Source organism: Chanos chanos, chromosome 10, assembly GCF_902362185.1.
Source record: "Chanos chanos chromosome 10, fChaCha1.1, whole genome shotgun sequence".
In the NCBI taxonomy this organism is placed as follows: Eukaryota; Metazoa; Chordata; class Actinopteri; order Gonorynchiformes; family Chanidae; genus Chanos; species Chanos chanos.
The window spans coordinates 7,357,019-7,375,649 of NC_044504.1; the positions used below are offsets into that span (position 1 = coordinate 7,357,019).

The following is an 18,631-nucleotide window of genomic DNA, read 5'->3' on the forward strand; positions in this document are numbered from 1 at the left end:
CACAGAAAAAGGCAGAGGGAGTGTTGAACAGCTTGTCACCGCTCCTTAAGCGGCAGAATCTGGCTTAGCATTCAGCTCCCACACTGTGTGGAGTTTGGCTCTAACGTTTAGGAGAGCAGAATGAAGGAGAATAGCAATATGGTGGAGAAAGCAACAGAACTTTAAAAAGGAGAGGGAGAACATTCAGGTTTGCTGAGATCAAAGGAGGCTCTACTCCCTGGTCACAGACTCCATCCTTGAGAGAGCTCTACTCCTTAAATGTTTAGGTTCCCAGCTTTCAAGAATAAAATGACATCAAAATTGTCACCAGTTCCACTCTTCAAAAATCTGCAGAGCTAAACTATTTGCTGACAGCCGTGTTGATTCAGATGAGATGAGTAAGTTGGATGTTAGCAGAGAGAAATTGGGAAGGTTAGCGGAGTAAGGGTTGATGATGCTAGTTAGGCTACTACAACCCCCCACTTCACCGCAAAAACCAATTTGTCTCATTCAGTCATGGGTGGCAGATGGTAGCCCAGCGTAGGTCAAAATAGACAGCGGCATCTCTCAGCCTATCAGGGCACCACAGCACTGCCAAGGGGGAGGGGGGGGGGGGGTGTCACCATGCCTCATTACAGCCATCCATCCGAAAGCCGCTCTCCTCAAACAAAACACTTCCTTCTGTCTTCCCTGAGACCTGTCACTCCATATAGCCCATATACTCCACATAGTCTACAGGGCTTTTCTCCAGATGTTACAAGTCCACTGTGGTTACAAGTGGTTTTGGAAAATGCTCTTAGAATGAGGATCTTTAGAGGAGCAGCATTGCCATACTGAGCCATTTCTGTACAAAGGGTATGACATACTTACAGTCAAAGGTGCCTTTTCTGTTATAATGTATTTAAATATTAGACTGTAAGCATCTAAAACCCACAGCAGTACTCCTGGGTTGTGACTATGCTGAAACTCATCTGAGGGAAAGGAGTAGTTCTGGTGGTGAATAAGTTCTGATGGACGACGTCAAAGTTCCGTACGACACATGCCTTAAGGAACACATTTGTCCTTCACAGAGGTATTAACACAGTCTGAGCGCATGCCGATCATTCCGGGATCATTCCGAGAGGGATGCTGTCTGTTGGAATGCCAGTGTGGAAGCCCGAGTTCCACGTGCTCTGTTAAGCTCAGACTGACATTCATGAGACACACACACACACATACATTCACACACACACACACACACACACACACACACCAGCAGCTGCTGCAGCTGATCTTGACCCGTCAATGGCGCACATTAGCTATAAAATATGTGTCCTTGCACATATTAATTAGACATGGGCGGGGAGAGAAGGTGAGAGGGCAAGAAAGTGAGAGATAGAGAGGGAGGACTAAGAGAGAAACACAATCCACCTGTCCTGTTTTTAAAGTACTGGGCACAGATAGAGAATGCCTGTGATCAGACACAGAGGAACAGGGCTAGCTCACTCCACACCATCAGTCTGATCATTCCACATCCCCCAAATGTGGCCTGTTGGTCACAACATACAGAGATCAATAGGCCACATTTTTAGAGTAAAACTCGCACTCCTGTGTGTGTATGCGTGCGTGTGTTTGTGTTTGTGTGTGTGTGTGAGAAAGAGTGCTTTTGTGAGTCATTAAACAGACATTCTCACCCACTCGATGTCTAGGTTTGAAAGATCTCCGCAGAAACAGAAATAAACCCCTCGAAAGCCACAATTTCCTCTGATCTGCATCACATTAGACTTTATTACATCCAGTACCTGTCTGTGAGCGAGGGCACGTCACATGCTAACGCTTCTGCTCCAAACCCAAACCATAGCTTTTGATCTTCCCTTTTTAGCCTGTGACTTCAGTGTATCGTTTCTCCTTGAAGTGGAATTTAAGAGAGCCGGACTGTCATAAATATGCAAAAAGTCAACACGTAATTGCTCTATTACTGTAATGATGCTCAGGACATAGACTGAGAGAGAGAAAGAGAAGTAGAGAGAAAGAGAGAGAGAGGGAGAGAGAGAGATAGAGGGAGAGAGAGAGAGAGAGAGAGAGAGAGAGATAGAGAGAGAGAGAGTGAGAGAGAGAGAGGGAGGGAGAGAGAGAGTGAGAGAGAGAGAGAGGGAGAGAGAGAGAGAGAGAGAGAGAGAGAGAGAGAGAGAGGGAGAGAGAGAGGAAGAGAGAGACAGAGAATTAGTTGGTAAGCACACTGGGCACAGAACATCCTCCTTAATATGCTGTTTCCATATTCAGGTATAGTGAGTCAGTGCTTGTTAGACACAATTACACCATGTTATTACTGTATATTGCATAAATCTTCATCTTCCCATCCTTGTTTATTCCTAAAACAGTTGCTCAGATGTTGTTTTCCCCTTGGGCATCGTTGCCGGGATTATGTTCAGTTGATCGAGAGAGATGAAGACATCACATCTCGATTAGGGTCACGTTGCTCCCCCACAAATACTCAATTTCACTCTAATCAAACATAAAAATGGAGAAATAAAATGTTGTTCCTCTCATGAATTTAACTACATGGACAGAAAACTGCTAAAATGTCACGTATTGGCTCTGGTGTCTTCAGAGCAATCATTCTATTTTCTAAATATCACACTGGTAATTGGGTTGGGCTATGGGTATTCACATGTCCAATGCTGATTGCATATTTATAATATTCACAAATTGACAATTAATTGATGCACTTGTCTCATGCTTGTTACAACTGCTATTGCTGAACTGTTTATCATTTTAAACATGCTTTGGTAATTCAGCAGAAAGAATTAAAAATTTGGAGAGGTAAAAAAAAAAAAAAAAAAACGATGTATGAATAAAATTGTGAAAACAGCGTGGGGGTACAAAAAAAAAAAAGAAATAAAGAAAGGAAAAAGGAGTGAGAGAGTGGAAAGAGAAAGGGGAGAGAAAGACAGACAGACAGACAGGGAGAAAGAAAGACTAGACCTCCACCAGCACTCTGATTGGAGTCTTTCTCATCCACATTATGCATAATGCAGATGACATGCATTTGAAAAGCAGGAGACGCAACACAAAAAAAAAAAAAGAAAAAAAAAAGAAAAAAAGAGAGGGAACAGCCCTCTTTCACGGCAGAACAATAAGAGTTTCCAGAAGCATCTGCCCGCTCAGCCACTCACTCCATTGTCATTAAGAATCACATGAGAAAACACTGAGGGAGGAAAGAAAAAAAAGAGGAGAAAAAAAATGGAAAGGTTTTAATGCACATCCTGCCTGTCTGACACGTCTTACTGCTTTTCATGGCTCAGCTTAAATTTAACCATATCCGAAAGCCTAGTGCGAGACTGCTCTGAACACACACAACTTCACACGCTGCACTGGATGTGTAAAGATTTATATAAAAATATCTCCTTTTCCCATGCACAATTAAAAAAAAAGATGTCTACTCACTGTATCACTAAACCGAGCTGGTAGTTCACGACTAAAACATTTCCATCAAAAAAAAAAAAGATGTGTTTTTTTTTGTGGCATTCATAAAAAAAAAATGTTGATGACAATGTTGATTACCATTCTCCGCACAGCTTTATTTGCATTTTTCCAACTTCAGAGAACGTCTTCACTGAACTAAACGTAACAGATTTGGACTGCCAATCAGAGAAATTAGCTGTTTTCAAAAACTAAAATTCACTTTTAAAGAGATTAGTCTGGGGGGGGGGGGGGGGGGGGGGGCGATAGAAGAGGATCTATTTGCATGTAAACAGGTCAAAAGTGCTTGAATACTAATGAAACACAATCCCCCTGGAGAAAGAGAGAGAGAGAGAGAGAGAGAGAGAGAGAGAGTTACAAATTAAACATGAGAGCAGACAGACTGTACAAAGGTTATCCTTGGGTCCTTGCAGCTGCGTGAAACATGGCCAAACCAAGGGCACTCTCTCCCACCTCTAATTCTACAGTTAAGGATTCAGTTGTCATCTGGCAATCTTTCATTAAAGAAAGAGAAAAACAGAGAGGGGGAGGTAGACCCAGTGCTTGCTGATGATAAATGCAGCTTTCCAAACACGCATGTGTGTGTGTGTGTGTGTGTGTGTGTGTGGGGGGGGGGGGGGGGGGGGGGGGCAAAGCACATTTCAGTACATCATATAATTCATTAATATTCTTCTCTAGAACAAAACCCTGCTTGGACACCTAATTAAAATCACATGGGCTTAAACATGAGGAGAATTTCAATCCTAATGCATTGGTGATGAAAAATAATGCTGTTAGGTTAAAACAGTGGTTTTTTTTTGTTTTTTTTACTTTGTTTTCCTTTTTTTTCTGAATCACATTTTCGTTGACACAGGATACAAATCCAATGTGTATAAAAGAGGAATGATCTAACTGTGATAAAAACGAGGAACACCTATTGCGACTGACCCCAGATCAGTTCCCAGAGGTGCTCCAGGGGTCAAGTTTGAAGCGCTGCTAATTTTACAGGCTAACAACCAGAAGTAGAAACAATGCCATCCAAAGTCCAAGGACGCCGACCGGCTGTGAGTGGTGACGGACAGTGGCGTGTCAATGACCTTCTTTAATGAGATTACCAAATAAACAACAACATGCCAACGTGCCGTGTGTTTACAGAGGTGAAAGGAGACAACCACGCGGGACGTTTATGCTGTTTCCCCATGCTGGCGGCAGGTGAGCCCAACATTAAACACACAAGGGATCAAGGTAAGCGGCGGTATTACGGTCAGCAGTAGGAAAAGAGCAGGTTTACTGGTGTAGGGAAGAGAACAAGCTGCAACCAACCAGTCAACATATAACAGTCATCTTAAGACTCTGCTCTTAAACACCAGGGAAACACAGCAACCAAACACACACACACACACACCTCTTCCTTTAATGGTTTCCTATCCCTGTATAATGCGAGAAATGTTTTAAACCTCTATGACAGAGAGACAAGAGCAGCAGAGGAGAGATTTGGACAGATTGTTGTATTAAATGTTGATTTGCGCATGCATTATAAATAACAAGCAAACACCCCGTTACCACCCCTCCCCGAACCGCTCCGAGCATGAGACAATAAAGAGACTCAAGTTTTTTTGGGCAATGGCTTCATGTACCGTGGTGCTTGTACAAAGCCTTTGGGTCTTCTCCAGCTATGCATTCACCCCACCCACCGACGCTTCCCCTATCCCGCACTCCTCTCCTCAATCAGCATAACTGTGTAATTATAATCTCATTTAAAATGATAGCCTTCATTTACTTTAATGTTTTCATCTAACTCGGTCTGAGTGACGCAGTGCACGCAATCGGAAGGGAGAGATATATTTGCAGGAGTCTGCTACCAAGTCCGACCTCACCCCTCGTCGAGTGAAACCGAAGAGACGCGCACAGCTCGCTGCAGTACTGCGCAACAAAAAGTGCAACTTCCTTACTTTATGCAAAGTGCAACGGAACAAACTGTTCTTTTCCTTTCTTTATCTTTTTTTTTTTTTTCTTAAACAAATACTAGATGAACAGGAAAGCTCAGTTTAGGAAAGTCCACGTTATGTCTCCTGTATGCACAACATAGCTTGAAGCTCTTTTTCAAAGAGGTACTAGCTGGACAGTGCAAAATGCATACCCAGGCACACACACACACACACACACACACACACACACAGAGCATTGTGCTTTTAACTCCCTACTGTAGACCTACATGACAACATTGGATTAGGTACTAGGCCTAATGCTGAGAGTGCATCTTCATGTGTTCTCCTACAGAGGTTACCCAGTTTACACACACAAATAAAGTCAACAAGTAACAAACACTGTCCACACGCAGTCAAACTCATACATTCACAGCATAAACAGATCCATAACCTTTACCACACATTTACCTGACCTGCGGCAGTGCTTCGGACTGGCCCATTAGCTATGGATACAGCAAACGTCTTAGTTCTAAAACCTCCAGGTGGGTAATTTCCCATAAGGCCATATTTGAGCGACTCATCTGGTAAACCAGTCAGATACGTTTCAGAGTACACCGCTGAAATAAGAACCACACACACACACACACACACTAATGACAGAGTCGGCATCCCGCTCCATTTTAAAGATATTATCTTGGTCGATTTCCATAATCAAGTCAATTTTGCGAAATTGACTTCTAATTACCATAAGCATATCCTGAATAATTTAACCCTTGAGACAGGTATTCTGAAATTCACCTTCTCTCTCTCTCTCTCTCACACACACACACACCTCTTACTGAACATGACCATGGGTCCACAAAACAAAATGAGAACATCTTCTAAAACATACAGATGAAGTTCATTTACTGTAAAAACTGGGAGCCTTTGCTTCCAAAGACGTGAAAACATTATTTACAGGAAAGTGACATTCCAGCACAGTATATTTGATTGCATTAAACTCAGACCACATGTGAAACACATTTAAATTGATAAGGAAGCTCTGAATGTTCAATAATAACTCTGGTATTTCTCCCCTCTGGCCATATCACATGTCACTATAATCTAGTGATATGCATCTTACTGTCGGCATAATAAATGTATTCTCTGAATAAGCAGAAAGGACCTTGTCTCCTTCACAGAACACTTCATTCACGAACGCTCTTAATATATAGGCTCACCTGAGATTTTTGTTAAGGAATGTCTTACAGTGCATTGCATAATTAGCTTACATATATTCATTATAATTTTCAGCGACAAACTTTCTTTCATTGTTTTTTTTTTTTTTGGTCTTTTGTCTTGAAAAGATGTATTTATAGTAAGAGAAAGTAAAGAAATGGAGAGGAATTACAGTTCAAATTGGAATGTGTTTTGAGTGTAAAATAACCCAAAGTAATGTGAAAACTCTTGTGACTTTCTTAATATGAGGAATTTGCATGTGCAATGAAGAAACTCAGGGCCCAGGAGAGAAGACGGCATATACTGAAAACAGAAATACGTAACGCAGGGATTTTTCCATTTGCACCTCGCATTCATCTTAGCCCTCAGAGTACACAGGTCTCATCTGAAAAAAAAAAAAAAAAAAACCGGAAAAAAAAAAAAAAAAATCAGTCAAATACTAAACAACTGTGACTTCCTCCGTTTCCAGTTCACTGAGACTCCACGTTTTAAGTGAGAAAGACACGACTCCGACAAATCACAACAGGCTCTCCCTGCATGTAAAGCCATTGCTAGTTACATGTGCGTACAATTACTGCAAATGCAAATGACTGAAATAGCTTCAGTCCAATAAACATTCAAGATTGTGACTGATGTTCCCCACACAACATGTCTTCAATTTAGCATGAAGGGAACTGGTCTTCATCATGCAGCGTGTTGCTGGGCCTAACAGATCAGCTGAATAAGATTTTCACCCCCGCCCCCCCAATACCCCCCCCCCCCCCCCCCCCCCCCCCCCCCCCCCCCCCCCCCCCACCACCCTTTTTTTTTTTTTTTACTTAATTGGATTACAGTGATATACGCCCTAATGCAGTTTGAGGGCAAAAAGTTACACTGTGAAGCGATTTCCATTCAGTGTTAAGAAATCAAATGCAGAAGCTCACATTTGCCCTAATTTCTACTTATATGAAAGTCCTTTTAATCCAAATCTCAGGTTTTTCCCCCGGGCACACCCTCGGCTAAGCGTAAATGACAATTTAGAAAGCGTGAATGAGATTTCTAACATCCACGCCACTCTGGGCGACATAGCAGACACTGCCTGTAATAGGAATCAGAAACTGGAGCTTGTTCCACAACCAAACCTACAAGACGTTTGCCACGGCATGGAAAACTAAGCTTTTACATGCCTCTGGGTAAAGGAATCTCCAACCAGCAGCATTTAACCAATTAAATCCAACACACTGCGGGTTTAGACATTTAAAGACAAACTAGTGACAAATAGGCCTGACTCTGTTTTCCCATTAGGGAACATTTCATAAACACTCAACGCTGAGAAAGTTCCTTCAAGTTACACTGGAGTGATTACTGTGAATCAGAGCATACCAAAGTCATTTAACTGTGTATCAGACTCTACCAATAGCAATGTGCTTACAACAGCTTTTGGTGAAACCACACATAGTGCAAGGGGAAATGAAATGCCAGCGACGATATGGGAGAAATTGAAACAAAAGCACGTTGTTAAATGTGATAATTAACAGTGATATTAAGTGAACATCATCTCCACTGAACTCAGTGATGTAACAGAAAAGATATAGCTATTACATTACATTAAAACCTCAGGTAGCCTACATAGTCTCATACAAACATACGGAACAAAACCAAATGGTCCTATTGACTGATCTTTCACTTCCTTTAATTATACAGCCAATCAGACGTGACATGCAGGGCTGATGACCTGAGTCAGGAAGATCCCAACCTTTGTGACATGAGCCTGGCCTCAGAAATGCATTTCAAAGAATAAGGGCTGTCCGTGCATCAGAGAATGCTCTCGTCAGAGGAGGAATGAATGGAACATTTTTGGCAGCTGATTCTCCAGCTTTCAAACAGGAGAGGAGAGGAGAGGAGAGGAGAAGAGAGGAGGCATTCTCTGTTATCAGGAGTTAATTCAGTATGACATTTCACAGGGTTGAGAAATGACTTCTAAGCAACCCGATAGAGTTTGACTTTAAACTCCATACTCTAGGGCTCATCCTCCATGACTTAAAGAAGTAAACACGCTATTTTTATTTTGATGACCTCGTGGAGAGTATTACCACTAGAGTATTAACCACTATCCTGTCGGCCATCTTAAGAGAAAAGCACTTTTCCTTGGCAAAAAACACGCGTTTTCCATCTCTCCCAGTTTACAAAAACACACACGTTTCCATCACTCCCCGTTTGTCTGATCTGTGCTCACTCAGCCTGTTTCTGGGGTGAAATCGTCTCTGTACTGAACAGTGCAGACCACTGAGTGGCATTAAAAGCTATAAACGCCCATGTTGAGAGAGAGAGAGAGAGAGAGAGAGAGAGACACTACATTTATAGCTTTGCTTTCCATATTTCACTAATAACTGCCGCACTAAGATGCTTTTGTAAGCATTCCAGTGCTTAAATAGCTGGTTCAAAAGTGATAGAGCCCACAGTCTCCCGCTTGATACTTGTCCCTAAATTCACATGAGGATGTTTCTAGAAAGACGCTAAATGACAACGATGATAGGTGAGGTTTCTTATGATGCTATTTCAGAGTTACACAACCATTACTAATTACATCTTTTCTCAAATGTTTATATGATCATAACTCCATGCAAAAAATAATATAATATTTCTAAGAGGAAAATACAATTCTGTGGTATTCTGTCAACGCATGACAGTTCAGGCAGCATGCAGGAAAAAAGAATCACTTGGTTTTCCCATACACAGGTAAAGCTATGTTTCAGCCAAGGGATGGTAAATTATATCGGATTCGGTTTAAAGTCCATGTAAAAATTTAGTAAATTTAGTTGAGTCATAAATCAAAGACACGCCCCCTCTGATCCCTGAGCCAATCAATATTCATCTACAATGTCATCCACATTCACCACTGTTCATCACTCATTAAAGGCAGGCCTTTCCAGCTCTGAGCATATGCGTTTCCTCCGGGCAGCGGAGAACCGGAGAAAACTCCATTTCTTTATTTATACACAGGCATCTTTAAAATGGTGTGAAACAGAGGACACGCAAACAAAATGGTGCTAATGGAAAATGTTTCTACATAGCGTCATTTATTGCAGTTCACTGATGCTGTGAGCAACAAACGCTAAAGTAGAGAAAACAGATTACAGTAAAGGACTGTTTTGGGTCTCTGCTAATTCGGCTTGACTCTGTGTGGGTTTGTGAAGGTGATGAATTACAGCTAATCTTGAACGGGTCATAGAATTTAATTGTTCAGCTAGTAGAGGATGAGCTTAGGTTGAGCTTTACCTGGTATTCTATATGTTGACTCGCCTGCCTAATTACTGCGCTTTCTCTCTCTCCCTCCGTGTTTCTCTGTGTGTGTGTGTGTGTGTGTGTGTGTGAGTGTGGTGTGTGTGCGCGTCCAGATTTCACAGTTCATTTCCAGGGCCATAATTTTAATTTTTTTGAAGGTCTTTTCTCAGTCCAAATCACGTAGTCATCTCACACAGTCAAAAAAAAAAAAAACCCCAGACCTTTGTCCTTTGGGAGGACAATGTGAAGACTGTGTGTTGAGTGTTTCACACATCAGCCTTGATAAGGACAGTCTGCAAAACACACACACTGAAGGAAATATGTTTTCCTTACAGGGCGGGGGAGGGGGAAAATCACCTTTCCCCAAAAGCATTCTAGCCTCCTCAATGAAGTCATAATGAATCACATGTCCAAGCCTTTCCCTGTATGGTAGATAAAGGACTGCCATTTCACCACAGAGAGAGAGAGGGAGAGAGAGAGAGAGAGAGAGAGAGAGAGAGAGCGCGAGCGCGCCTCTGACAGGGACGAGCTCGACCAGGCGTTTGTTATTGGGACAGTAAAAGGCCAGTAGCTCAGCACAGTGACAGGTTGATCAGGCAGTAAAAACGTTTAACTATACCGCAGCTTAGAGAGGGAGAAACCCACAGCCCCTCACCATCACCGCTCTCAAATATGCTCATGAATGAAAACCCAGCAAGCTAACGCACAAATTCACGCCCTAATAAAATGATCTCAGCTGACATTTATTACTGTTAATTTCCCTTTGAAGCACGTCGAACATGTGGCTTTAAATGAAAAGATGATGAAAAAAAGTTTTCGGCAGAAGTTGGAAAAGAGTGTACTGTATTCATGGATGTTTTTAACATGCATTTGGCAAAAAAAAAAAAAAAAAAAAGAACAGAGGGAAATTATTTCAGTCTGACAGAGAAAACGAACATTTCTTGTGCTGTGATGGGAAATCGATATGTTCACCCGCAATGACATTCTCTAGCATTGTGTTAGTATTAAAATACTGGTAGTCCATTCATCAGACCACAACCAAGAGAAATTTCATTACAAATAATAAAAAAAAAAATAAAAATACCACATTCACACATCTGTCATCCATTCTTAAAACTAACAATGACAAGTAAAACCAGGCGCAAATATGTTTAAAAAAAGACCAACTTGGCAACTTAGCATTCTCCTGCATGCTAAACAACAATGGACAATGAATGACAATTCTCACGATTGACTTAATTGTGAGGAGCTGAGAGGAGAGAGGGGGAAAAAACCCCCATCCTTTTAAACGATTTCTGAACATAAAGGCTATGGTAAATGCAATATTAATTTTGGTCCAGGAGAACAGCCGATGCATAACAATGAGATTCCCTAATGAGTTCAACCATCAACCTGAAATACATACATATTAAACCAGGACCTCAGTGTCAGGGTTTTTTTTTTTCTCTCTCTCTCTCTCTTTCTTTTTTTTTTTCTTTTTTGCATCATTTATTCTTTCCTTTTATTTTCTTTTCCCCCTTATCGCTCAATATTTGGATTTAAACAAGACTTGCTCTGTGTTAAAAAGTCTATTACGTCTTCCTCAGGAAGCACAAAGAAAACCTTGGTGTCAAAAGAATTATCGCATATATTTGTGTTATTCAAATACCAGTTATGTAAAAACAAGCAGCTTTATACGTCTACACATATTTCATTTTCTTTTAAAATCATAACCATCTTGTACAGCAGCAACAACAAAAAACTCAATTAAATCGCCAAAGTCTTAATCCTTCCTCAGCCATCACACACACAATCTGATCATTTGCTTTCTGACTAAACTGTGAACCTTGGGTAATTCATTCCCATCACTTCCGTTTGAAACAGAGTGCTCAAGTCATTAGAGGCAATCCATTACAAATCTTGTTTAACGATCAGGAGAATTTTGTCAAATTAATTATCCTAACTGCTTATCAAGACAGGGAAAAACAGAGTCTGCAAACTCACAACACAGATTTCTGAAATGATGGAGTGTTACATCACAGATTTAGTTCAATACATGAGAAAATGGATGCTATACCGTAGAAATAGATACCATACAAATGGATAGATAGATAGATAGATAGATAGATAGATAGATAGATAGATAGATAGATAGATAGATAGATAGATAGATAGATAGATAGATAGATAGATAGATAGATAGATAGATAGATAGATAGATAGATAGATAGATAGACAGATAACTGAGCCCATATAATTAAATGTCTTTCACTTGTTCAAATCTGGACAGAACTGGCAACCCTCAGAGAAACACTGTGGACATACTATAACTGACCCAAAAATATAAACATTTACATGTAAATAAACATTATTATGTCAGTGTAATGACATAGCATGTTGTAAATAAATGGTATTGTATGTAGGGGAGGCAATATTAGAATAAAGAAACACAGGCATAGTACATGTAGGACAAAATATCCAGCTAGACATCCGGAGGCTTTTCCAGCACTTCCCATATTGACATGTTATAACTGCAAACTCTCTGTCCACACACGCACACACACACGCACTCCAAACCATTCTCTCAAAAACAGGCATTTTGATCTTTGTTCCTCATTCCTTGTAAACAAAAGGAGAAAGGGATAATTGATCAAAGAATGAAGGATGCCCATGAGCCGGGGGTGGGGTGGGGTGGAGTGGTGTTTTGGGGCGGGGGGGGGGGGGGGGGGGGGGGGGGTTGGGGGTCACGCCCGCCTGAGGAGACGATAGGAAAACAGCTCTGATGCTCCTGAGCTGCCATTTTTCTTCCCTGACAAAGCTTCCATCTGCCGCTGAGCCACTCGCAGCCTGCGAGTCAGAATATCAATGATTTCCAACCATTCTGCGAGTCTGCCTTCACCTTGGTGTCACCTCCAGAAAGGCGGAAAAGCTGACGACACACATTCTCTCTCTCTCAGCACTGCGGGGCTGCCAGTATTGCTCTCATCCAGCTAAGTGCCATTTATGCAGCTCCTGAAAGGGCTTCAAAAAAAAAAAAAAAAGGAAGCTCTAATGATATTGGAGCCATTTTAGAGATATGTGGGCTGCAGAATTTTCACGATAGGCTTTTGGAATGGTAGAGTGAAGTCATCCGAGAAGATGCAAGGGTAGGATTTGGAATAAAGAGATGGATCAATTAAGACAGAGCAGAGGAGGGTATTACTTGCGATCGAAGCTACAGTTTCAGACCATGGAGTGCGTTTATGTTTGTGTGTGTGCACGTGTGTGTGTACGCACGTGTGTGTGTGTGTGCGCTCTCTCATTTTGCACTGAAAAGTGTCCTGTGTGCATTTCTCTTGCTCTCAGAGGGAGAAATAAAAATCCCCTCTTTGCTACTGTGGTCTCAATGCCAACATTAACAGAGAAGGCAAGCAGCTGGCCCTAACGACTGAATGATACCAAAGAAAATTCAATTTACCCCTTTGCCATCTGCACGCAGAGCAACAGAGACATGCTTATGGGTCTCTGCAACTTTTATTAGCTCCACTAACACACACACACACTCACTCACTCACACCACAGACACCAGCAATGTCCAGAGTCACCCTCACCGCTGAACTTTTGCCCCATCAGGAAAGATCCCGGATCAGTTTGACTTTACTGACATAAAAATTTGCCAATGAGAGAGTGTTGTTGGCTGGGACTTCCCCCAACCTTGCCCCCCCCCTCCTCAGTAATTACTGCCCTGAGGTCCACAGACATACCTTGCCAATGCCTTATTAAACAGACAACACAACCAGCACATTAATAAAGCAATCATAGATGAGGCTCTGAGGGTACGGAAATTCCATAATGTTTCAGAGCTTAAGTCCTTCCGGAACACACTGTTATTTCTTAAGCAAGTCAAAGACATGCATCTGCATGAACTGAGGAAACGCTACAACATCCTAGGCTAGGCTAAAAGGCCTAATTTAATCATCATGTCATTGCAAAAGCAGTGTCATAGTCAATTATTTGTCCCTTTGCTACAGCTTGAAAAAAAAAATGGCTTTGGTAAATAAATACCCTTTTTTAATAACAGAACTGGTGTTGATGTTTCTAAGAACTGAATGCAAACAAGTGACTTCGCTGAGTTTACGGTCAAGACGAGGACGAGCGGAGATGGAAAAAAAAAAAATGACGTGGAAAAACGAGAAGAGAGAAGAAGAAGAGTAGTGACCCTGAGCTCAGTAGCTGTGAACTGGGTGGATGAGTTCAAACAGTAATTTAAAAAATAAAAACTGTTCCTCTTAGAACAGACCTTTACGCCTGACCTCTTCCAGCCTTAACCCCCTACAGCACAGCATACCCGAATCTAATCACCCTCAGCAACCACACACACACACACACGCACACACACACACACACACACACACTCACACACTCACACTCACACTCACACACACACACGCACTCACGCACCTCAGTAACAGTTTCTAGAAACATACTCAGTCTTGCCATGAGCTTCACTTTGCCCCATTACAATAGCCCCAGCAACCTCACGTCACTTAAGAAATGAAACTCTGTGAAACCACCGACTGATGTCACTCCTGCGTTAAAACACAACACACCTCATTCCTCTGTCTAACCCCTCTTTATCCTGGGTATTCCCAAAATGTCTCAGATGAATTTTCATATTTGACCAGATAACAAACTGTCTGAATGTTAGAACTGTAATACTGCATTTGCTCTCCACAACAGCTGTACTGACATACATTATGTAGACAGCAGGCAGTATTAGACACACATACATGTACATGTAAAATTTACAAGGTAATTTGATATGTAGGTTTGTAATAATGTAACTAATAGGAGGGATACATAAGAACTGGGTCCTATTGAGAGGTCGCAATATTCTGTTCTTTTAATTAAGATGCGTCATTTGTTGAAATCAGTGAGGAGTTATACACGTGTCCTGTAAATGAGAGGAGAAAGGATTACCTTCTCAGTATAGTCTGTGCAGACCGCAGCATGGTTTTCATTTGGGCTAAATGAAACCTAACAGATTCACCAGAGCCGACATCTGTTTGAGCTCAGCACAGTAAAACAGAGAAGTTCAGAGCTTGATGAAGTTAGCAGAATCCAGACTGAAAACCGCTGTATGGTCTTTGTCTGGTCCCTTACACGACACCCTCAGAAACAGGGCAGAGTAGAAAAAACTAAGCGTACTCTAAAGTCAGACAATCAGATCAGGGTATCTTGAGGACGTTAGTACAGTCTCACCCTCAAAAGTGCCAAAGTTCTGTCTGTCACCACGTTTACTGCCTGTGAGATTCTCTCAATAAAACACAACGATTTCTTCAAAGTTAGCCTCAAAGGACCCATGACACACACACACACACATATCAAGAAGATGCCAACCAAAGATACTGTTACAACCCTGGGGTTTAACAAAGACATGCTCGACAAAGCTGGCCAGGCCAGGAGGGTTTGAGCTGCAAGTTCATTAAGCTCTCTCTAGCTTTGACCACGTATTTTACTTTAAAAGAAAGAAAAGAAAAGAAAGAAAGAAAGAAAGAAAGAAAGAAAGAAAGAAAGAAAGAAAGAAAGAAAGAAAGAAAGAAAGAAAGAAAAGCTGCCCTCAAGTCCCAGTCCAGTTTCTTTTAGTGAAGTGGACAAAACTCACTGAAGGATTTGCTGTGTTTATGGTTAGCACTGCGTCTCAGTACAGATCAAAGGGCTCTTAAAGGTCCTGTAAAGGACAAGGCGAGGAAGGCAGAGCAAACTTAGAGAGGAGAAAGAGAGAGAAGTAGAAACAGAACAAAGGAAAGCAAAAGACAGATAGAAAGAACAGAGGAGGACAGAGGCAGATAGCAACAAAGGTGAGAGAGAGAGAGAGAGAGAGAGAGAGAGAGAGAGAGAGAACGAGAGGGAGACAGCAAGAAAGACAAATGAGGAGAATGAGCAAGAATGAAAGAGTGTGCACTTCTAAGCTGATGCAATCCAATCTGAAGCGTTTGTGTTTCTGCCGAGCTTCCTGCTGTCTCTGACCTTCGGGATGTGTCTGCTTCTCTCTGTGTGTACCAGCACTGTGGCGTTTCTCATTAAAGCGGCTCACTCGTCCTCGCCTAATGAAGCAGATCCCGATTGATAAACCGTGCCAAGCTCTTTCATATACACCTTTACAAAGGCTAATAGCTGACTGTGATACTTATGGATTAAATTGTTTATTTGATTATGCCTAGTCCAGCGCAATGCCAAATCCATATATGAAAGCTCCAATCCCAATCTATGTTGCAGTGGGACAAGAGGAACAAATAGTTTCTTTGCATTAGCTATAGTATGAAGTGGTTTGCCATTCGGGCAAAGTAACTGAATCCGCAATCTTTAGTAGCATCCATGCAGGAAAAATAAGAAGGAAATATCCAACTGACCAAATCTTCATACTCTGATCATTTACAAGAAGAAAAATCTAAGATTTAGAGACAGGACCTGAAGTGCTGTGCTCTGTACACATCATTTCCTTACAGAAGGATTTCCTTGAATGGAAGCATCTAATCGCACTCTAAAATAATACAAACTGAATGTGTTCAAGATGTTATCAATTTAAAAAAAAAATAAAAATAAAAATAACAAAAAAAAAAATGTTTGAAACAGCAGTAAACTGTTAAGTTGTACAACAAAGGATCAGAGTGTGGCCACTGTAGCCGTGAGACTTACTGTTGGAGTGAATCTTCAGCTGTGAGACATCACTGCCCTGAGACCTGCAACAGAGGACAACAGTCAGCCCAGCTGTGTGTGATGGGAATGATTTATTCATTGTCCATAATTCCTCTCAGAGAGAGAGCTTTGTGAAAATAAAATAAAAATGCTAATTTGGTACAGCACAGAGCCGGAGGGCAGGGAAACCTTATCCAGTCCAACATCAACTGGAAATAAAAGGTACAGCATCACTGTAATCATATATGGACAGAGAGGAGTTAAAAAAGAAAAAAAAGGGCACTGGCCATTCAGATGATGGAAATAGCTTCACAGAGGTATACACATATACATACACATTATATATATATATATATATATGTGTGTGTGTGTGTGTGTATGTGTGTGTGTGTGTGTGTGTGTGTGTGTGTGTGTGTGTGTGTGTGTATATATGTATATATATATATATATATATATATATAGCTAAACCAATTCAATCTCTTACAGGCAGACACATAAGAGATTAAACTCTGAAATGGCAAGATGAAAATCTTATTCATTATTTTTTGTGGAACTTCATAATCAGCCAGACAGAAAAGCACAGAGACAGACAGGTGAGCAGGAAGACACACAGATGCAGATAGATAGATAGATAGATAGATAGATAGATAGATAGATAGATAGATAGATAGATAGATAGATAGAACGTGTTCTCAGTGGGGGTTGATGATATGGGAATGTCTGGTATTTCACAATAATATCAGTCACAGGTTTCTGGCCGGTTAGCCCAGTGTGTCTCTGTTATTCTAATGAAACATTTCCATCTGGGTGTGTTTAGATGGAAGGCAATGAGGAAATGGAGGCAACAGGGTTTGACTGCGTTGTCAGCAAACACCCTTAAGCACAACTGATTTACGGTATATGAACAACACACAGTCTCCTCTGTTCTGTGCCGTCTGTCTGAGGGAGGCAGCCATATCTCTAGCATGCGCACACGCACACACACGCACACACACACACACACATACACACACACAAAATACATCTTAATGCTGCAGGTATAATTACAGCAGCACCAGTGGCTCTGATGAGGATACTGTCGGAGATGCAGAAATGATATGAGTTAAACCTAACCCAATGAGAGCTCATGACAGAAAATGAATGAACATCTGTGAAAGTGGAAAAAAAAAACAGAAGAAGAAAAGTAGGACTTATCTTTGTGAAATAAATATGTTTACTTCGATTTAACTTAAATGTTATGTGAGAGTGGTAATAAGACTGGGTAATTTGTCCTACGTATTTCTGTTTCAGTCATTTTACGGAAATTGCAAAACAGGGTGTGATTGAAGGTGTTAAGAGCTGAACAGTAGGCTTGTGAAACAAAGGTCCTTAATATCCATATGTACTATCTCACAGTGAGTCACTAATAAGGTGATATACTCTTTTAAAAAAAATCTGTCTTAGTGTTACAGGAACTGAATTACACACTTATAAACCTACAGTGGTCAATGGCATTCTAGGGGGATTTTGGACAAAAAAAAAAAAAGTTGCTTTAACTCTGTTCACTCTCAGACATACCAACAGCAGCACAAATTTGATATTTCCCATAAACATGTACAAAATCTCTCCAGGTCCATCCATGGTGCATAAGGACTGGTCTTTAACCTTTATGCCAGGAGAGGGGCAGACTCAGGCGGTCAGAAAAATGAGGAGCTTTCCCCTGTACTCCCCCGCATCCATCTGTGTTTGTCTTGTGTTTCAAACAAGGCTGTATGTCGTGCAAGGCTCTATTGTCTTTTTTTAACATGGTTTAGTTTGTCGGGATATTCCGACCACGGGGCTGTTTCACATTCTGTGAACCCAGTCAGGGATAGATAAACGTTACACAAGTCGTTGGGTATGCTCCCCTTCAAAAGCAGCGTTTTTAGAAATTACCACCAGGTGAAGGCTACGTCTGGAAAAACTGCGTTCGCAGAAAAAAGATTTTATGTCGAGCCAAGGCCTGAGAAACGCTCGCCACATAAATCCGATCAATGCGAAGGCTTCAAACATCGAGCTAGAAAAACCTTTACACATGTTTAGCGGAAACCCGCAGAAGAGTGAGTGTGAAGCTGGTGTGTGTGTTATGGTTCCTGACGTTTTGCAGGAAACTCCATTCACATGGC

At 41.3% G+C, this 18,631-nt stretch overlaps 1 protein-coding gene across 1 annotated transcript in view; it reads right to left on the reverse strand.

Moving 5' to 3' along the window:
* Nucleotides 1-16,515, reverse strand: part of LOC115822720 (bromodomain adjacent to zinc finger domain protein 2B-like) — a 50,852-nt gene extending 34,337 nt beyond the window's left edge. Inside the window, exon 1 of the mRNA XM_030786634.1 lies at nt 16,488-16,515. The gene's annotated coding sequence lies outside the window, so the exon portion shown is untranslated. The remainder of the gene's footprint in view (nt 1-16,487) is intronic.
* Nucleotides 16,516-18,631: the final 2,116 nt, after the last annotated feature.